General features: G+C 50.5%; 1 long non-coding RNA gene across 1 annotated transcript in view; it reads left to right on the top strand.

Moving 5' to 3' along the window:
- Positions 1 to 1750: 1750 nt before the first annotated feature.
- The window catches only part of LOC112550321, a 49290-nt gene continuing 29470 nt past the window's right edge, over positions 1751 to 21570 (top strand). Inside the window, exons 1-2 of the long non-coding RNA XR_003094102.1 lie at positions 1751 to 1870; positions 9458 to 9526. This is a non-coding gene — a long non-coding RNA (uncharacterized LOC112550321). The remainder of the gene's footprint in view (positions 1871 to 9457; positions 9527 to 21570) is intronic.

The following is a 21570-nucleotide window of genomic DNA, read 5'->3' as shown; positions in this document are numbered from 1 at the left end:
CTCAGGGGGGACCTGGTGGCTGCCTATAAGTATATAAGGGGTGTGCATGAGGATCTGGGGGAACGCCTGTTCACCAGAGCGCCCCAAGGGATGACAAGATCAAACAGTTACAAACTCCTCCAAGACCATTTCAGGCTGGACATAAGGAAGAACTTCTTTACTGTCTGAGCCCCCAAGGCCTGGAACAGACTGCCTCCAGAGGTGGTGCAAGCACCTACTCTGGACTCCTTTAAGAGACATTTGGACATTTATCTTGCTTGGATCCTAGGGAAATCGATTCTGTGCCCAAAAGCAAAGCTGTGTATGTGCTGGAATCAGGAGTGGGGACTGCAGTGCTTGTAGACACCCCCACCCAAGCTTTCCTATACCTACCATGAGTAACTGGGCAGTGAAGACAGTGGAATGGGCTTCAGCCAACTGAGCAAGTACCTAGCATTTCTGGTGCGTTTGTGGCACTCATACTGTCACCTTTGCTCCCATGAGCATTGGCTGATGGAATCTAGTGAAATACCCCTTTGGCAAATGCAGTGTAAATTGGGCCCAATGGTACAGCACACAGATGTCTCATTTCCAATCATGCAGTGGCCCACTGCTAAAATCCAGCTCAAGCACAGCCCTACTGACTCCTTTTTATCATTGTATGGAGTCTCATATATGAGGTGTAACATCAGGGTCTGAACCCTGGGTGGCAGTAATGGCAGGGGCTGGGTCAGCTGTGGCAGCTGCTATTCTTGAACTCCATTTAAGAGTAGTGTAAGCTAGTGCCCCCATTACCCACTCTTGTTATACTACCAACTCCATTGCATCCATATACCTTGAACTTTCTCATGCCGTGATCATATGTATCCTGGAAGGCAGGGACACGCTACGGTTCTCATGTCATGGTGGGAAGCTGAAACAGAGAGGCTGCATGTTTTGCCCAAAGTTACACAGGAAGATTAAGGACTTAGACCTTGAGACCTGGTTTTAAGCTAGAACTGTAGCTGCTCGTCCACCTGAGACTTTTAACTTGCATGATGCTGCTTTATTCTTCTCCGGTGCCTTTTGCCCAAGAACCTCAGTGAATTACAAATGTTCTATGTTGGGTAGTTATAGAGCTCCAGTTGGCCCAGGTTCTTAACTCTTGATGGTCCTCCACCATGTGTGTTATGACTCCTTTAACAGATGGGGAAACTGAGGCACAGAATATGATGTGGCCTTGATGCACATGGCTGGCAGAACTGGGACTTGAGGCCATCACTATGTTGCTCACTCTATTCCCCAATCCATGTGTCAGGGGATAGAAACAGGCTCTTTTGTGATGCTGCCTGACTAAACCTGCAGCACAATCTGTCCCCGTCTCAGGGCCTGAATTTTAATCACCAGTTTTTTTTATCAAGTTCTGGCCTGCTGCCCCATTGAACTCAGCTTCCACACAATGCAGGAGGCTCTGATCACCAGCATGGGGGCAGAGGGTGGCGTGATCATGAGGATAGGGTGTGTGGAGAACTAGTTCAGTTATCCGAACACAAGCAAAGGAACGTTGGCTTTGTATTAACAGGTGAGAACTAGGAGCAGCTGGAAGCTGCAGCCAGAAACCCCAATAGAAATAAAAGTCTAAGCCTTGAGTCAAACACAAACAAGTGGCAGGCCTCAGAGCAGTCACCTTGCCTGGAGGAAGGCGACAGAAAACAGCAGAGCTGTTGGTTCAGTGAGACTCACTCAGGCAGCACTGAAGAGCCAGGAGACTGAGGCAGCCTTGCGGGGGGTCCTGACCGGAAGCAAAGGGCAGAGGCAGTTTCCAGCTGGCCGGGGGATTGCTGTTTGCCATGCAGTCCCTGCTGCAGAAATCTCCTTCTGTGCCAGGACGGGTGAGGGGAGATTGTGCTATGTGAGTAAAGGAAGAACTAACTGTATGGGGGGGCTCTACTGCCTCAGAGGCTTCATGCCTTCCCTCAAGGGTCCAAAGGAGGGACCCTCCTTTCCTCTGACTAGACAAAGCCCTAGATGTCTGCAAGAAGCCATCTCACAAAACAGCGCTGGTCGTAGAGATCCTTTTCTAAGCATAGGTTAGCACTGCAGTCAAGGGCAAAAGCAATGCACATTCCAGGCTGTCTAGGTCCCGTTCCCTCCAGATGAAGTCACTGTGATATGCTATGTAGAGCAACCCTGGGACTATTTGGTGTCCTCAGTTCACGGATAAAAACCGCTAGTCTCTGTGGGCCGCCACTGGGTGGGCGGCCGGCATGTTCCGACATCCACTGGATCTGTGTCAAGGAGCAGGTCCAGCCGTGGTCTTTCTGATGTCTCTAAAATCTAGGCGCTGCCACTGGGTTTTGGCAGCCAGCGCCTTAAAAACACCAACTGATTCCTGGGGACAACAAAAAAGAAAACAGGGCGTGCATGTGCAAGGTCATAGGGCCAAAACAAGTGGGGGGACACCAAGCAGAGCACCCCAGGGAAGCTGCAGGCTGGGGAAGAACACGGCTGCCTTGTTGCCTCGTGGCTAGCCTGTTTGTTCCACCTCTGCTTCAAGGGCACCCCTGGCTGCTGGCCCTTCTGTGGGTACAGGTCCAGGGGATGGGTCTGAGCTGGGCTTTATGCAGTGAGTAACCTGGGTGACACTGCTCTGCTTGTGCTGGACATCCCATGAAGTCAAAATAACTGGTCTGCATAGCACCCAGCACAATTGGGCCCTGATTCTGTCTTGGGGCAGGACTCTCATAGTAATGATGCTTGATCAACAGTTCCTTGATTCCCACATCTGGGCTTGGAGATTCGGTGCTTTTAGGATGGTCAGGGTTGCATCCAGACTGTTCTTTGCCTTGCTCAACAAGCATCTCTAGCTGCAAGAGCATTGTAGATTGTCCGGATGCAAAGGTAGTGGCTGTGTTTTGCTTGTAAAGCAGGCAGCTGCTTTTGTGATTTCTCTTGTCATTGGCTCTGCCTGCTGTGACCCTCACCTTCCCCTACCACTCACTCCTCACCAGACCCCTGCGGGGATAGGGCTTATCCACAGGCCCAGAACCAAGCACCTGCACCTGATGGAACTCAAACCAGAGCTTTGAGAAGAATAAACTGATCTTGTAATTGGGCTGGGCCCACATGCCTTGAGGCAGGACAAGCTCTGTTGCCCCCCTCCCCAGTGGAGCAGCAGAGTGAAATTGGGATGAGCTGTGGAGTAGCAGACACTGAATATTTGACATGTGGGAAATACCTCTCTCCTCCCTGCCCATCACTTAACCCCTAATCCACCAGGCTCCCAGCTCCCACTGTCCTCATGTTATCTATCTACCTAGCCATCTGTTGGTTTGTCTGCTGCCTGTCTATCTCATCTACATACAGTGCAGTTTCTTTCTGTCCTTCTTCTCCCATCCCATATTTTTACAGACCACCTGCCTGCAATCTAAGATGGGAGGAAACAGAAGGATTTTGTGAAAGTCAATTTATTCCAAAGTTGGAAGAAAATTATGGGTGTGACTTGTGCTCCCTTTTGTTCCTTGCTAACAAGGAGACTTTAAATGCAGTGCCCTTTTCCTGCGGTCTGAGACATGCCAGAGAAAGCCTTCTTTCCAGTTACTCCCAGCAGTCACAGCCCAGATAACAGCTTCAGCAACCTGGAGCACATGTCAAAAACAGTTGCAAATTCTTCAGGCAAATGCATATCATTTTAAACAAAGGACTTTTTTTCTCTTGCATAGCTCTGCCAATACACATCAGTCCAGATTTGCCACCCTCCCTCCCCACCCTGTGTGCCCACACACAGCTCTGCTGATTATAGTTAATCCCAACCCTACAGCCCACCCTGCTGTCCTAGTGCTGGGCTCCCCACACGCAGTACTGATGGTGTCCTGCACTCTCACCCCCAGTCCCCTGCCCTCTCATTCTTGTACTCCTCCTCCCCTAGATGTATCGGTACCCCTCACTCCCACCTCACAGCCCCAGTCTGGGACTCTACCCACATACTGTCCTGCAGATGCCCTTCAGTTCTCCTTTGCTGCCTTCCTGCTATTCCAGTGCACAGAGGTTCCACTAATGACCCCAAAATGAGCACTCCTATGGACCTTGCCAGGATTAGCACATGTGAATGCTCCTCCAGGTGGAACCGCAAGGAAGGGTGAGCTGGAGATCTTCAGCAGGGGGTGCTGGAAGAGCTGGGTGAGCTGTCTGGTCCAGGCTGCTGAGATAGCATCAATGTACCTTGTAGAAGTTTGTGTAGATCCCAGGGCTGGGATCTGAGGCATAGAGAGGGACGGCCAGGGAGACCCAGCTGCCCATGGCCCAACTGCTACAGAGCCACCGAAATGATCAACCACATCCTCTGGCTCTGCACCTCGCCAAGGAGGTAAGGAACAGGGTGAAGCAGCTCTGCGAGGCGGTTACCACTGTCAGCCCGCTGACCAGAGAAGCAGCGCTGTATGGACACCTCGCCAAACACCAGGGGAACTCTTTGGCCTGTTTTGACCAGTTTGCATCCTGCATCAGGAGCACCCTGTGGAAAGCCAGGAACCTCCTGATGTACAGGCATACAGATATAGAGGTGGTAGACTGTGTGAAAATGGCTCTGAGCGAACTCCAGACCTACTACCGGAAATCAGTAGTAGAGGATGGAGAGGATGTAACCAAATTCACCTAGCACAGAGACACTTGGCATAGGATCTTCCAACTCCCACCAGCAGGGAAGGGGGCTGTGACAGCAAGGAAGAGGAAGAGACAAATGGGACTCAGGATAGCGACAGCAGTAGCGAGTCCTCCAGCAGGAGCTGGAGTGACAGCAACATGGACAACAGGTGAACTGAGTCTGTGACCCCACAATGTGGGGTGACATCTTCTATGCCATATGTCACCATAATATCTCAGTACCTTCAGATAGTGTGAGTGGTGGCACAACTTGCATCTGTCCTGTTTGCTAGGGTCCCTGCTGCATCTGTTTTTGGCTGTGTCATGCATGCTTACTGAGCCTCTTGGAGTTTACCAACTGATTGGCATGAGTGCTGCCAGATCCTTCACTGCCACAGATCCAGATCCCAGGGAATGAATGCTACCTGTGCTTGCCCCCACTTTTTTACTACTGCTAAGTTTGGTGGTGGCCAAAGGGGTGGGGCATGAGTGGCAATGGCATTCACCCCTGGGTTTCACTGGCAGCCACACTGAGGATCTGGTGAGCTCAGAGCTTAGGGAGCATGCGCTGCACAAAGGAAGGGGGTATGGCCACACCCACTTTGCACCTCCCCTCTGTCTGTCCATGAACTTAAGCAAAGTGGCCCAGGGAAAGACCTACTGGAGGTGTCCCAAGTCTCTTGGGCATGTGGTAATAATATCACCATTGGACACCTGTAAAACTGGGTTAAGGAGAAGACGAAGAAGCTGGTCACCTCACCTGGGAGGGTGTGTCTTCTCAGTTCACAGCTGCCAACTACATGTCTAAGCAGCCTGATTGGCCCTAACTGACAGTGCTTTCTTGTTTTAGCAGCTCTGATACTTTTTAAGTACCAGGTTTCTCATCTTAGCTTAGCTGAGAGCTATAGTTAGGAGCAAGGCAGTACATCCCCACCCTGTGAACCACATGGCACTAAGTTCAGTTTCTCTGGTCTATGATACACACTGTATCCAGACAAAATTGCACTATTAGAAATGCAGAATCACTGCAATGCTTTCAGTGGAAAGACTTGAGATGGACCCTGGGCATGTACCTGCCCTATGTTTTCAGTTGTAGAAGTCTTTTATTTTTTAATCTATTTACTTAACAGGTGGAGAGGAACTGCCTTCACAGATCAAGGGCATGTGCCCTGCTAAAGGATTGGGAGCCAATTGTGATCAAGTTCTTAGGGGAGGGAAGGGGGCAGAGTCCTGCAGCTTCCCACTGATTGGTTGCCAATGAGAGGGCTTTCATAACCCCAGGTGGGGAGCCTGAGAGAGCAGGCTCTGGAGCTGGGCTGGGGGCATCCTGTGAAGAGGGAGGCCATGTGGATGGGTTCTGCTCCAATCTTTCCTCCCCTCCCCTCCCCTCCCCTCCCCTCCTGCCAGGCATGTGTGCCAGCCAGTGTCTGATGTCAGAGGTGACCATGGTAACTCATTATATTCCCAGATATAGTAATTTGCTGGATCACCAGGTATGTTACACAATCAGATGGCCAAGGAGCTCTGATGGAAGCTCCACGCTGCCTGGATTGTATAATTGCTTGGGTGAGTTCCTACAGTGTGGAAGCGAAGTCTGTCCTTATGTGATACCAGCCAATTGCCGGTCAAGAATGACAGGGGGTGGAGCTGGGGGGAGGGGTCTGGGATGGAGTGCTGCCACCTAACCCTCCATGCTGCTGCTGTTCTGCCTCTTGCAGGGAGAGGGGTGGAGGAGCCAAGACGCTCCCCCACCCTCTGTCCGGCCCTCGGAGTGGCTTCGGAATCATAGCCACACTCCCCCACGCTTAGAGCACTCTGGTTGGCTGTTTCTGTCAGCCAATCAGAGTGCGAATAAAGCATTCTGGACAGACAGACAGACAGACTAGGCTTTTACAATATTAGAATTGTCTGGATAGTCTGAGTCAGGCAGGAAAGTCGTCCTGTGAGCACACATATACCTTACAGCACCATGACTTCAGTTCAGGATTTGTGACCTTGCATTAAGTTCTACTAGAGGCCCTAAAGTGAGCTGCCACCATACCACTGGTTAGACATATAGAGATACAGAGAAAGGCTCTGCCCATCTCCTTAAGTGCTGAAACAGGGCCCTATGGTCTCCATTATAAGGAAGAGAGGGAAGGGCCCTTTCAGAGGGATAAAACAGACAGGGAGGCACTGCCCTCCAGCAGCTGGGGGCAAAATTGCTCAAGTTTCAGAGGACAGCAGAGCTTGTGGAAGAGAAGCCTAGACCAAGGGAGCAGACAGTGTGAGTAGCCTTGGGGAAAGGCTAGAGTGAAGATACCCAACTAGGTCCAAGCAGGCTAGAAGTCAGGTTGCAACTAGTTAGGGCTTATTTGAAGGATTAAGGGCTGATTTAGGAAGAGGCTGGTGCTGGGAAGGACCTGCTAAGGGGGGGGGAAAGATAGAAATGAGCCCTGCAAAGATGACAAGCAAACCCAAGAGGACATTGCAGGGGTGGGCTGGCTGCTAAGCTGTAAGAGACCACACACCAGAAGAACAAGAAGTCTCTGCTGTGTGAGTTGCTTTGCCCATTTAGCAAAGGCTTAGCCTCTAGGGACCTGCCTACTGATTTAACATCTAGATGTGGCAGGTGAGTCAACTGGGGAAACTGAGAAGGAGAAGAAGGCCTGGTTTGTACCAGGACCTCAAGGACTGCAGTTTGCTTGGAGAAGGGGGCAGCAGTGGGTGGTCACAGTGCTCAGAAACAAGGTCTGTGGAAACCTTTGGCACTGTTGGGAAGGAGATGTGAACACTATGTGGTTATGTAATATATGAAATTACTCACCTCCTAGCAGGAGGATTGGTCAATGCCAGCATCCCGGACCCATGTTAGGCTGCTGGGTGGTCCAAGCATGATGAAATGAGGATCCTGCCCTGGCTCCCCCTGACTCTTTGCATCATATAAGCCTTCACTTGTGCTCAGTGGTACGCAGCCCCAGCTGAGAGATCCAGGACCAGCTGGGTAGTAGCCACTCCAGCTCAGAGTCACATTGGCAATGGGGACAGCTGCTTGTGCTGGATATTTTCTGGGGACACAGAGGCCTCCATTATTCTGTGATGAGCTGACCCTTCTCCCCGGTATAACTCACTCGCTTCCTTTTGTGTTTCCTTTTTAATTCATTTGCCTCGTGGAGCATAATAGATGCTTTATCCTCCTTCACCATGACTGGATTATGACTGATCGGTTTCTGTGCTGTATTCTGCATCCTGGGACTGCCAGTCACCTCAGTGGAGACCATGGCTTGTGTAGAGAGACCACAGGCCTGGCACTGCCACTGAGGGCTGGTGTTGGAGGCTTTTCCCATGGGTCCCAAAAACTTAGTGTTGGAAGAGGCTACATGTAATCTTGGCTGCAAAGCATATCAGTTTCTGTCTCTGGAGAGGCAGATCAAGCAGAACGAGTACAAAGGCTGATACTTCCAGCTCATGAGATCATGTGCCCTGAACTGTAGCATCCCCTTTGGGATCTGAATTCCTTCCCCCCCCCCCCCCCCCGGGCTGGGTCAGAGCCTCTCCAAGATATTTAGATTATAAGAAAAGCAAGCATGTGGTTAAGGACAGCTAGCCAGTATAGGATATTCTCACACATGCAGAGAATAGTTGCAGAACATGCTGGATGCCCAGATGGACACTGTGCAGGATCTCAACACTGAAAGAAGCACACTGTAGACTCCTTGGAAGGATGGCTGGATGGACATGATTAGTCTATCAATCCAGTTTAGTGACACATGAGTAACCCATAAATTCATCCAAATAGACAAAAAATGTATTACAGGTCTATAACCAAGAGATGACACCAATGGTCTCAATACATGAATTCCTTCATGGCCACAGCATTATCTGAGAAACATTCCTCCCCATATCTGGCCTTAGGGAAAATGATGCCCTCGGTGAACTTGTATTTTGGTACCCCCCTTCACCCTCCCCTCAACTCAACAGTGCTGCTGCAGGGAAAGACAGGCAGGCAGGGGCACGGGGCATGGGGCACAGTCCAGCAGGGAGGCGGAGCAACATGGAGTGCCAGGCAGGTGGGTGGGCAGGCACTATTGCTGCTGTGCAGGAGCAAGGTGAGCAGACTGGAGCAGGTGCAACCCTGCCCACATGTGCCCGGCCCAGCTTCTCCTGAGCAGCGGCTGGAGACAGGAGATGGGTTGGACTGGGCACTGCTCCTCCTGCATGGGGTGGGAGGAGAGCGCTGCTGTGAGCGCAGGCTGCGTGTGTGTATGTGTGTACGTATGTGTGTGTGTGTGTGTGTGGCACCCCCCTGATAATGGTGGACTGGGTCGCCCATGTCGCCTACCCCTAAGACTGGCTCTGCCCCTCCCTCCACAGCTACAGCCTCCCCAAAGCTATGTTCCACCTTCACAAGTAAAGTGCCAATTGTGTGGGGAGGTGCATGATTGCTCATAGGAGTTGGACCTAGGCTGTGGACCTTGCTGCCACTAGAGAAAAAAAGTAAGCACAAACCTCTTTAGTTTAGAGCCAAATGCAAACTATGTTTCCTGAGGTAAGCTTTTGTTATGTGCACACAGACAGTCCCCAACGCACACACGATATAATCAGTTCTCACTCTGTTACGCACATTGTACCTGACCCTGCTTGTGCATACATATGCAAAAATAAACTGTCTCAATGAGTTATCCTCTCCTGCAGGATGGGAAGGAAGAGGGAAGGATTCCTGTGTTAGTTACAGGTTTAAACACTTGGCAGGCAGTCTGTTAATATGAGTCAGAAGAGTAACAGTGATGGCAATACTTTGCTCTCATGAAGCATTTATCTTTAGTAGATCTCAAGATGCTTTACAAATTAAGTCAATACCTCCTTTTCCATTTTACAGATGAGGAAACAAGGCTCAGAGAAGTGAAGAACCTGGACGGATGGGTGTATGGATGTGTGCCTGCTAGAGGTATGAGTGAACTCAATCAATCAGTCTATTATGAAATCATTCTTACAAAGGAGCTTATCACCTCCTGGTGCTTAACTTACAAATTACAAAATTGTTGTGCTGAAAGTGGCAGTTGGTTGCCATCAGTGGGAGCTTTTCTATCTGCAAGCAGTCACAGACCTTCTTAAAGCCAATGGCTTTGCCTGCCACTCCCTTCAAGTAGTGTAGTAAAAGAGCTGTAGGCAGTGAGGACCACTGCCCAGGGCACTAAGCTGCATGGCAAGTTAGAGCTGAAACACTTGGCTTATGGGGCTTTCATGGTTACAAATGTAGGAACTAGGACATATGGGTCGATTCAGTTGTCTGTCCTGGAGGCAGAGAAAGGCAGAAGTTGTATGCATGACTGTGAGAAAAGCAAACAGAATGATGCAGCTTCTCGGGCATGGAGTGTATTGGAGAGTCAGATGAGGGGTTTGTGAGCAAGGCCATTGCTGTTGCTGTTTGATTCCACTGCATTTAGCACCCCAAGCAAAGTTGGCATGAAGTGGTGCCCAGCTGGGGTATGCACATACAAGAACAAGCAGTCTCCACGCTTAAGTGCTTGCAGTCTTGTCCAAGACAGTAGGAGCTGAGGCCAGAGCTCAGAACCAAATGATATGTCTAGAACTCCATACCAAGGCCTTGGCCAGGGCTCAGCACTGCCTATCCAGCAGGTATGCCTCTGCATGTCAGACTGTGAGCTGGCATTGACTCTGAAGGGTCCCTTCTGCGTACCCTGTTCCATGGGTCACGGACTGTTGGTGGAGGTCACAACAAGGGCTACACAAAGTGCTGCTGCAGTCTGACAACTGATGGCAAAAATAACTAGTGTTGGATCTGCTCAAACAGAAATGAACTTTTTAGACTTTCCCACTGAAACAAAAGAGGGAACTCTGAACTTTGTTCAACACAAAATATCCTGTGTAGCTTTGGCCACTCCTAAGAAGAACATCCGAACAGGGGCTTGGCTATGCCAGGTCAGCAGTGGCTCTTCCCTATGCCTTGTCCGCTCAAATTCACCGTTGCTCTAGATTCAGAAGCTTGCACACAAGACTGCTCTGGATTCATCCCACTTGGGACCTACCAGAGAGGGAGGATTGGGAGCAGGTTTGAAGCAGAGTAGCCTGACAAGTGAACTCCCAGCTTTGGAGTGCATCAGCTGACTTGGGTGAGTGTGGCTGGCTTAATTTCATTCCCCTTACCATGCTGTATGCTGCCCAGCCCTCCCCAGTTCCTGTATGGATGAGTCATGTTGCCCCCTGGGGGCTGCCCCCAGAGATAATAGCTCTCCTCCTCCTCTGAATGCTCAGAGGTTTCCTTTAGCTCAAGGGCCCAGAGGTGCATGGTTCTAGTGCTCACTCCCTGCATGTGAGAGACTGATATCATAACCATGTCTGTCGCCTGCAGCACCAAGTCAGTGCAGTGCCCTGCCATTATATGCACCAAGCTGCACTGACATACTCTGCACCCTGAATAGCAAAATGCAGCTGGACAGACCAGACCGATGTTTCCCAGCTGTTCCCCTTGGCCTTTGCCTCTGGTCTGTTGGCCAGAGAAGTGGCCAAGACGAAACTTTAAAAGCATCTAAATCAAGCAGAAATATTCTGCAGACTCAAAGGAAGAGAGCTGCTTTCTACTCTCCTGCTTCCTACCTCTCACCATTGGCTGAAGTCAGGGCTTCAGTGAGTCAGGCCCTGAGCCCACATCTAGAGGAGATGGTTCCTTCCTCAGAGCCTAGAACCAAAACAGATATGGTAAATAAAGAAAGGGTATTACCCCACTGGCAGGTGGGGAAATGAAGTTTAGAAAGATCAAGTGATTTGACCAAGGTTGCAAAGGGAGCCCATTGGTGATGCATAGGGGGTGCACGCAGGGGCATGTGCACCCCCTGAGATTAGCGGTGCACCCTATGAGAGAAGTGCTGCCGACGCTCCCAGTGGCACCTGCAGGCGGTCATCAACCACCAGTCAGTGCTTGCCCCCCCACACCCCCCACTGACACTGCTGCAACCGCCTGCGGGAGCTCCCTGCTTGCTGCCGCCACACCACTGCCGCCGCTGCCTGAGGGTGGTCGCTGTGCCCCCCAGCCTCTGGGGGCACACGTCAGTCATGAGGGAGCCTGTATCAGGAATTGAATCCTGGGTACTGATTCCTAGTTGAGTATCTTAACCAGCATACCCTCCTGCCCCCACTATCTACTGTCAATAGAAATTTGTAACATGAAAGCATCACTAAAGATCACCTCCAGGCGTGTCAGTGCAACAGGGCTGTCTGCAGCAGGAGCCTGTAGTGTGCTAATTACACAATGTTACAGGCTGTTCATGAGGTCTGACTGTGGCTAGGGACAGACATTACACAGAAACCAGTTTAAGTGATCAGAAACTTGTTTAAACCTGTAACAGAACAGATATTCATTGCACATAAACCAGTTTGAAAATGGCTGAAACTGGTTTGAGATAAACCTGCTTGAATATAGTATCAGACTTTACTGATTTAGGTCAAACCAGTTTATGCAACATCTGTCCCAGATCCCTTGCTAGTTTAAGCATCCCGGCATGCTCTCTGGGCTGGGCTCGCTGCTCCACAACAGAGCTGGCCCCTCTCCTCTGCTCCCTCACTGGAGCTCTGGCGGAGACTGCAGGTACAGCAGGGTCTGCTTGGCTTCCCCCTTCCCTACCCTCCCTCACTGCTGGCTGCTCAAGCAGGAATCCCCCAGCCCCACGGACTACAGGCATGTGGTATGCTAGCTAATGCTGAGAGGTGTATGTGTGTGTCTCCAATTTCACTGTGACAGGCAGACAGAACAGTGACCATGTAACAGGGAACCCTAGCCCTGTTACTAAGAGACATGACTACCCCTTTAAGACCTGAGACTACAAGATACCCAGAGCTGGGGGCTGCTCAATACGCGAGGAGCAGTTTGCTAGGAAACCTCCAATCATGCCAACCTCCAATCATGGCAGACACGAGAATAGAAGGACAGTGGGTGCAGGCTATCTATGTTAGACACAGGCTTATCCCAGACGGTAGTGCAGAGATACATGTTGCTGAGAAAAGACAGAGAAGTAATAGATCAGAAATCCAGTCGATGTTGGTGCGGGGAGAGTACAGTATGGCAGAGTGTGGGTCACTCTGCAGGTGGGCGATAAAACCTGCCAGATGCTAGTAGAGGTAAGGGAGTAGTCACCCTATCTGCTAATGATAGGTTATGACTGGTCAGAGTTATTGACAGTGATAGCTTGGGAAAGACAGAACAAAGAAGTGGGGAGGCCTAACCCACAGGGAGCAGAAGAGATGAGAAAGCCCTCCCATAGGGGAGAGGAACCAGACAGAGAGACAGTTTGGAAGATTTTGGTCCTGGGCATGACCTAAAACTGCACCCTGCCTGGAGTGGGTGGTCTGGTGGGGCTCCTGGTTGCATGGGAGTCCCCAGGAAATGCCAGGCCAGATACCACCCTGGTGAAAGGCGGGTAAGGGTGCCTCATAACCCCAGCCCAACACCCATGGTTGAAGGATTCATCAGTGAGAGAGACCCTCTCCCGCACAAGGAAGAGGAAAAGCAGGAGGTGGACACCGCCCAAATATGCGATGAAGGCCATTTTCGGTTGGAGCAGAGTCGGGAGGAAGATTTCCGATATGCCTTTCAGGAACATCTGGCTCGACGCAACGGTGAAATATTGCAACTAGAGCTGATGAGGACAACCCTGAAATTTGAGGTGAGGAATCATCTCCTCTATAGAGTTGAGCAGGGGAAAACCAAGGGAGAGGAGATAGTACAGCTACTGATACCCCTGCACTACAGGAGGGCCCTATTGAAGGTCGCCCATGAACTTCCTATGGGCGGACATCTGGGGAGGGACAAAACAGAAGCCTGCATTTGGGAAAGATTTTTTTGGCCAGGATTACTACGTGAAGTAGTGAATTACTATGCTTCATGCCCCACGTGCCAGAGAGTGACCCCTAATCATCCACCAAAAGCTCCCCGGGGCTCCTGCCTTTATTAATTCTGTCAATGGCACTGTTAGCTCCACAAAGTGAGGTACAAACTTCCTATAGTAATTTGCGAGGCCTAAGAAGGCCCTCACCTGTTTCTTTGTTTGGGGTCCTTGGTACTTTCATAGTGCCTCCACTTTGTCCATCAACAGCTTTACTTTTCCACTGCCTACTTGGAATCCGAGGTATCTCATTTTCTCTTTCACAATTGTACATTTTTTTGGATTGGCTGTTAGGCTGGCTTTCTGTAGATCTTGCAGCACTGCCCACAATGCCGTCAGATGTCCAACCCAGTCTGATGTACACACGACAATATTGTCAATATAGGCCACTGCATATCTCCCATAGGGAGCTAATATTTTGTCCATTAAGCGCTGAAATGTTGCAGCGGCTCCGTGAAGTCCAAATGGCATATGCCGGAACTGACACAGACCCCATGGAGTTGTGAAGGCTGTCTTCTCTTGATCTTCTGGGGCTAGGGGGACCTGCCGATAGCCCTTTGTTAAGTCCAATGTGAAGATATAACTAACTTGCCCTATATTCTCCACCATCTCATCAACCCTGGGCATCGGATAGGCATCAAATTTTGCCACCACATTTACCTTCTGAAAGTCAATACGAAGGCGAATCTTTCTATCTGGCTTCAGTACTATGACAATGGGGCTTTGCCAGGCGCTGTGGGATTCTTGTATTATGCCCTGCTCCAACATCATTTCGATTTCTTCTTTTATCTGGCTCTGTAGCTTTTGTGAAATCCACCTCCAGTTTTCACGGATCACTTGACCCAGAGGGCTACCCTGGGCATCTCCCGGAACATGTCCCCGTATTCCTTTACCAGCTTGGCGGCCTGTTGTTTCCATTCTGCTGACAGTCATGGTGACAGCTTTACGTTACCCTTCTTGCCCACTTCCCTCAGTGAGGGTCCCAGTTCTGGCTCATTGGCCACATATGAACCACATGTGAATGGCCACATATAAACACTCTTGTTTTTGCCACATCTTCAACATGTTGACATGGTAAACTTTTTCTTCTTCTTATCTGGTTTGTGTATCTCATAGTCTACGGGTCCCACTTGACGTATAACTTTGTAAGGTCCCTGCCATTGCGCAAGTAGTTTACTCTCCTAGCCAAAACCAACACTTTGTCCCCTGCTTTGAATTTCCTGTCACGAGCTCTTCTATTATAATGTGTTACTTGTCTCTTTTGGGCTTCGCTCATACTTCCTAAAGCTTCCCTCCTCACCCCTCTAGGCATTCCCTTAACTGTACCACATACCGGATCAGATTCTTATCTTTACTTTGCTGTTCTTCCCAGCCTTCTTTAATCAAGTCTAGTATTCCCTGTGGCTGATGTCCATACAGCAGTTTGAAGGGCAAAAACCCTGTCGAGGCTTGGGGAGCTTCTTGTACTGCAAATAACAAAGGCGGCAACATGCGATCCCATTTCTGTGGGCTCTCTACAACAAACTTTTTCAGCATCTGTTTCAATGTTCTGTTAAATCGCTCCATTAGCCCATCAGTTTGTGGATGGTAAATGGCAGTCTTTAGGTATCTAATTCCCAACGTCTTGCTCACCCGCTCAAAAACTCAGGATGTAAAATTCGTCCCTTGATCTATTAACAGCTTTTTAGGGAGTCCCACTCTGGCAAATATTTTTAGCAGTTCATCTGCCACCTTTGGGGCTGACACGGTTCACATTGGCACAGCCTCCGGACATCTCGTGGCATAGTCTAGTAAGACTAAGATATATTGGTACCCAGCACCACTTCTGGGCAGTGGCCCAATGATATCTATTGCCACCCATTCGAACGGAAAGAGCGTTCCAGAAGGTGAAGAAAGCATTATGCTTACATCCACTATTATACACACCAGAATTTAATAATACTTTTATAGCCCAGATAGATGCATCAAACAGAGTGGTGTTAGTCCAGAAGGAAAAGGGGGAGGAACATCCAATAGCATATATAAGAAAACTGCACCTGTATGAGAGAATTATGCCATGATAGAGAACGAGTGTTTGGCTATTAAGTGGGCCATAGAAACACTTAAATATTATCCGTTGGGGTGAAAGTTTACCCTAACAACCATGCTTTGATGGCTGCAGAACATGAAGACCGACAATACATGGCTAATGCGGTGGGCTCTCAGCCTCCAGCCCTAGTGTTTGTGGTGAAACATTGTCCAGGAGTCAAGAATGCGAGTGCTGACTTCTCCCGCCAATATGAAGAGGAAGAAGGGTCGGAGAAAGAGCTGAAGCCCCAGACAAAAGAGAAGGGGTGGGGGGTAACAGGGAACCCTAGCCCTGTTACAAAGAGGCAGGGCTGCCCCTTTAAGACCCGAGTCTACAAGGTACCCAGAGCTGGGGGGGGTGCTCAATACGCAAAGAGCAGTTTGGGGTTTTTAAGGAGCCAGAGTGTGGCTTGTATGACTTGTATTATGTTATAGCCCAGGGGTTCATATTTATGTTATTGTTTTATCTGGTGGACCAGGCAGAGGTGATTTGGGGAGGAGGAGGCCTCATTGAGGCACACTACTGTGCAAAGCCCCAGTGCCAGGGGGGCGCAAAAATAGGGGGTGATCAGACTCCAGCGCCGGGGGGGGCGCAGTGCCAGGGGATGATCAGACCCCAGCGCCATGGGGTGCAGCGACAGGGGGTGATCAGACCACAGCAACAGGGGGTGCAGCACCAGGAGGTGCAGAGACAGGGAGAAGACCCCAGTGCCAAGAGGCACAGTGACAGGGAGTGAGCCGACCCAGCGCCCTAGGGTGCCGGTCTACATTTATATACTATCTGCAAGGTGTGGGCCACCATGTAGTGGAGGTTTGTAGCGGTGGATAGCAACCTCTAGTGTTGGGGTAGTAAATGGGCAGCCTCCCACTTGAGTAACACCATAATTATTGTTCCATTAAGGCATGACAGGAAAGATAGGTGGGTGGGTAGCCCAAAGACAGAGGTTTACGTTAGACAGGCCTGGGGATGGACCCCTGTCACAGACCACTTAGGGCTTTTTGGAGCTAATCAACAGGTCAGCTGGTAAGCTGGTAAGCTGTTTAAGAAGAGTTTGAAGTAATGGAGAGAGCCTATTGTTTTGCTGAACGGCTGATATAATCATTGTTATCAGCCCCCTACTGGCTTGCTCACCTGTCAGTTTGCTGCAGACAGTATAAAGAAGCAGGGAGGGAGACTGAAAAGTTCTGTGTCATCAACAGATGCATGCACTGCACACCCCACCTTTGCCTTAGAATGCTAGCAGGGGTCTGGGGTCTGGCAACACATCTGCCCCTTGAACAACCATCAGGGAAAAGCCTGGGATAGTGCAGGCAGACCTCCCTAATCAGAGTGTCCTGCCATGGCCTGGCCATGCCCTCCTCAGCTCAGTACTGTACAAGGGAAGGGAGGGCTGCTCTACCGCCCCACAGCTTCTAGCTTGAACCACAGCAGGCATGTGCCTGAATTTCCTCAGTCCAGAGAGAATGTCTGTCCAGTTACAAACCGGTTCAGCCTAGCCAGGTTAGACTAACCTACAAAGATTGAATCAATTCAGGCTCAGATTTTTTGAATATCTGTCCCTAGCCTAGGAGGCCAGCACTGCTCTGTCTGGCCTGGTGTGCAAACACTGCCCCCCAGCCCCTGCAGATGGAGGGTGTATATCAGTGGAGAATGTGAACATACCATGCCAGCTTGGCCTGCCTGGGGAACGAGCAAACACATGGTGTGGGCTCTAATTTTTCGCCCACGTTGCACATATCCCCAGCTCTCCCAGCCATCTGCAGTCCCCATTGGAGATGTTCCTCCAGCTGAGGCTTTGGGCCCATGACTCTTTCCAATGCTCTGTTTATGCTGTTCCTGGGACTCCCAAGCCCAACCCCCACCCTCCACCCCCCCAAGTCCTGTTTGCTCTTCTGTCTGCTACTGGGCTATTGGCATTTGGAAAATTCCAGCTTGCTGTGGTTGTGGCACAGCGCCTAAATCAAGGTTCCCTATGCCCCTCACACCTTTTCCCCTCCCCATCTACCATGCTCCCTCTCTGTTGTCTAAACATTAACTATCTGTGTCTGCAGAATTTTAGCAGAGAGGGTCCAAAGGGGCCAGGAGCTGGCATCCCAGTCAAGGGGTTAGGGGCAGGTCCAGCTGGGGACAGGCACTCATCCTGGTAAGGTTTCTGCTGTGGCAGCAGTATCCAGTGAGCTCACATGGATCCCTTATAGGGAGGGTTATCTTGCCCTTACTTCCCTTTGCTTTTCAGCAGTGGCCATGCAGAAGCACAGCCTAGGAGCACAAACTCCAGTGACATCCCTGTTGCATTAGCCTTACCTCAGGGATCGCATGTGAAATACTGTAGATGCAAACTGTGCATGGGCCTCTCCTGCCTCAGTCACTTTGGAGAAGCAGCAGCAAACTAGCAGTTTTCTGTTCTGGAGGGTTCCTCCTCTCCTTTCTCTCCCCTCCCTTCCCCGTCCTCATGGAAAAGCTAAGAGTGCAGCTTCTGTGGTGTGAGTGATAGTAGCTCTGGCTTTTACTGCTGTGGGCTCAGGGTTCAAGCCCTATTGTCACCTCCTGTTTGGTCAGGTATAGGAAGCTGGGATTTGCCTGGAAGACCTTGCTGGGGAGGAGACATCAGTGCTCTCTTCCTGCTCCACATCCCAGGGTCACACTTCATAGACTTCATCTCCCATTTCAGTGGGCCCTTGTGACTTTGTGTGTGAACTCTGACGAAATAGGATAAGTTGCAAGCTATTTGGATGGGGCTGCTGTTATGATGGCCCACACACCCCTATGCCTCAACAGTTGAACTTGGACAACCAGCTGTCTGCAATGCCAAGCCAAACCAACTGACCTCCAGGCAAACTGCCCTATGTAGTACCAGCCCCCTTCAAGGTGCAAACATTCCCCTTTCTGTCTGTGTTGGGATCTATCTGGAACCCTGCCAGTTCCTCCTCTCAGTGTCCAAGGATAGTAGCTTAATGGACAGAGCAGCCAACTAGGTCTCAGGACACTTGGATTCTATTCCAGGCTCTGTTAGTAGCCTCTTGGACAACCTAACATGAGTGATTCCTCTCTCCTGGTCTCAGTTTACCCACCCTGAACATGGGAGTTGTGATGTTGATTTTGTAGGTGCCTTGGTACCTATGGATGTAAAGCGTCACGTGATTGTTAGGAATTATCAGCCTTGTACAGCTGGGGACTGAGCTTCAGCGTGGTGAAGTGAGTTGACCAAGGTCCCACACAGCATCTGTGGCAGAGGAATGATTTGGACCCACATCTCCTAGGGTCAAGCGAGTGCCCTTATTCTTAGAGCAGCCTTGCCTTCTCTTATTGTGTGCTGAAGAGCTGTGACACCAGCAAGGAGGTTGAGGGGAGGTGCTAGAAGCAGCAGTAGTAGAATGAGCTTGTTCCTAAAAAGCTTCAGAGGGCTCCATCCTTCTTTTGGTCGGGAGCTTCACTGCTTCTGTTTCTGCATTGGGCCTTCTCAAGAAATCACAACAGATGCACTCAGCCTCAGTTCTCTCAGCATTCAGCTACCTGCCTTGCTGGGGCCTTTGTCAGCTGTGCATCACAGGTCTCATTTCTTTCATAATCCCAAGGAACCCTGGGGGGGCATATGCATGAGAGGAAGTCCAGCACTCTCCTGCTGATAGCGACCCGAGATTAAGCTGCAGACTGTGTACCTTTCTGTAGATCTTTAATCATAGTGTAGATCAGAGGTCGCTGGTCCCAAATCAAAGCTTTTTGCAGAACCACCTCCTCCTCTTGTATGTTTGTAATTCCTGGCCCTGCCCCCAGCATGCTCTGGCCTTCCTGCACTTACATAACTGCCTTACTGGGTTTTGTAAGCGGACCTGAATGGCAGTGTTGTAAGTGACACTCTGTGCTGCCTACTGGTCTGGGGAGCCGTGCAAGCTGGTAAACTTCATTATTCTGCCCCTCATGTGATGGATTATTTCAGGCTCCATGTGACAGTACTTGGCCCTACAGTGCCCAGGCAAAGCAGCCTGCTTGGATCTCAAGGCATAGTTAAAAGAAACACCGTGTCACAGGGAGAATCAGGGAGAGAGTTTTTAGGGAAGGAGATAAGCTGGAGTAAAGAGACTGCATGGAGGCGAGGGAAGGACAGGGCTAGCTAGGGATGAGGGGAGGACCATGGTTGGGGCAGCAAGCCCCTCCTGCACAGCCTGGCTGACACCCCTCGGTGCTGAGATGCAGCACAGGCTGTCCTAATTGTAGGCCCCAGACCACATGGCCACTGACCCCCATCCTGACTTGCAGGCCCTGCTAGTACAGCCCTGAGCTTCACATACAGCTCTACCCACACCTCTCACTCCTAACTGCACCCCTCTACTACCCAGTCCTGGGCTTCTCTCAGCTCTGTTGATGCTTCTCAATCCTGACCTCATCCCAGGACTAAATCACACTCTATGGGGGAAATGCCCTGCAAGAAACCCAAACCCATTCCCAGGCAAGTCACTTAACTAAAGACCTGGTATGGATTAGATCAGAAATGTCCTCTTAGCCCTGCCCCTCTAAGCAAAGGGTCCTTCTTCATCAGCCCTAACACTGCCCCAGTATATGAAGGCCCTCTGCCAGCCTTGTCCCTGTCCAATCCATTTTATGGCCCAGCTGTTCCCAATCAGCTGCCACGTGAACTGAAAGCTTTTCCTAGCAAGTTCCCCAGAGCAGCTGCCTGGGTTGGTGGTTGGCTGTTTCCTCCCCCTCTTCCCTTAGGATTTAGTTTGTGGGTTCAGATGATTGCAGCATGCACACTCAAACCATAGGACAGGTATTGTCACTGATGTGTTGCCCACTTGCCCCACCAGGGCAACAGGACACTGTACACTGATATAAGGAAGAGAAATGGGAGTCAGGGAGATACTGGCTGGATCTGGCTAGTTAAACAATTAATGCCAGCTGCCCTGAAAGGGGATTTACTTGGCTGTGTGTTGGCATTTGGTTGTTCTGGTCCTTTTCTCTTAATTTAGGATGGGCAGAATCAGTTGATGCAGCAACTGGCTGACAGGAAGTATAAGTGTGTCAGGGTTACAAGCCAACTGGCCCATACGTGTACCCCACTGCTGACATCATATGCCACAGGGCCAGGACGGGGGGTTGGTTTCATAACACTCCACTGCTCTGCCCTGTAACTGGATCCAGCAATGAGCTTAGACCCATTCTGCTGTAATGAGGAGCAAAACCATTTAGCGCCTGTTGTGGATTGTGAGAGATACCCAACCCAGGTTACCATCTCAATAAGACCCTCATAGAGATGCCATCTCCACATCAGGCAGGTCTCATCTCAGCCATTGCAATAAAGTATTATTCACTAGTTAAAAACAGGAAACAACAAAGGCAAGGTCAGGGCCTGCACTTAGCACAGTGGCATAGCCTTAACTGGTCCTTTGGGACAGAAACAGCAGCCCCCAGGAAAGAGAATAAGCTTACCCCCTGAGTGCTTGCCTGCCTTCATTTAGTTTTACCTACTTTAGGGTCGTGTGAAGCTTCGGGTACTGATTCGATTTGGAGGAGATTTGGCCCGATTCGGTAGCCAAGTCTCCAAATCCAAATTGAATCAGGGGACCAATAAAAAGGTCTGAATCGATTCAAAGCTGTCTGAAACTTCGGAAAAGAGTTTGAGAGCTTAGATGACTTGGGCAGTCCCTGCCTGCTGCAGCAGGGAGCTGGAGCCAGACTCGGAGCAGGTAAGTATGGGATGGGGGGCAGAGGAGATTTGGCCCGATTCGGTAGCCAAGTCTCCAAATCCAAATTGAATCAGGGGACCAATAAAAAGGTCTGAATCGATTCAAAGCTGTCTGAAACTTCGGAAAAGAGTTTGAGAGCTTAGATGACTTGGGCAGTCCCTGCCTGCTGCAGCAGGGAGCTGGAGCCAGACTCGGAGCAGGTAAGTATGGGATGGGGGGCAGGGGGCTGGAGGAGGGGGCAGGGGACCATGGGAGGGACCCCTGTCAGGCCCCATCCCCCGCCCACTCCCCCAGCCTGCCCCCATGGCTGGCCCGCCCGCCCCACCTCCCCCGGCCTTAA

Source organism: Alligator sinensis, unplaced genomic scaffold (genome assembly GCF_000455745.1).
Source record: "Alligator sinensis unplaced genomic scaffold, ASM45574v1 scaffold858_1, whole genome shotgun sequence".
Classification (NCBI taxonomy): domain Eukaryota; kingdom Metazoa; phylum Chordata; order Crocodylia; family Alligatoridae; genus Alligator; species Alligator sinensis.
The sequence above is the reverse complement of the archived record's forward strand: the minus strand, read 5'-3'. Positions and strand labels throughout refer to the sequence as shown.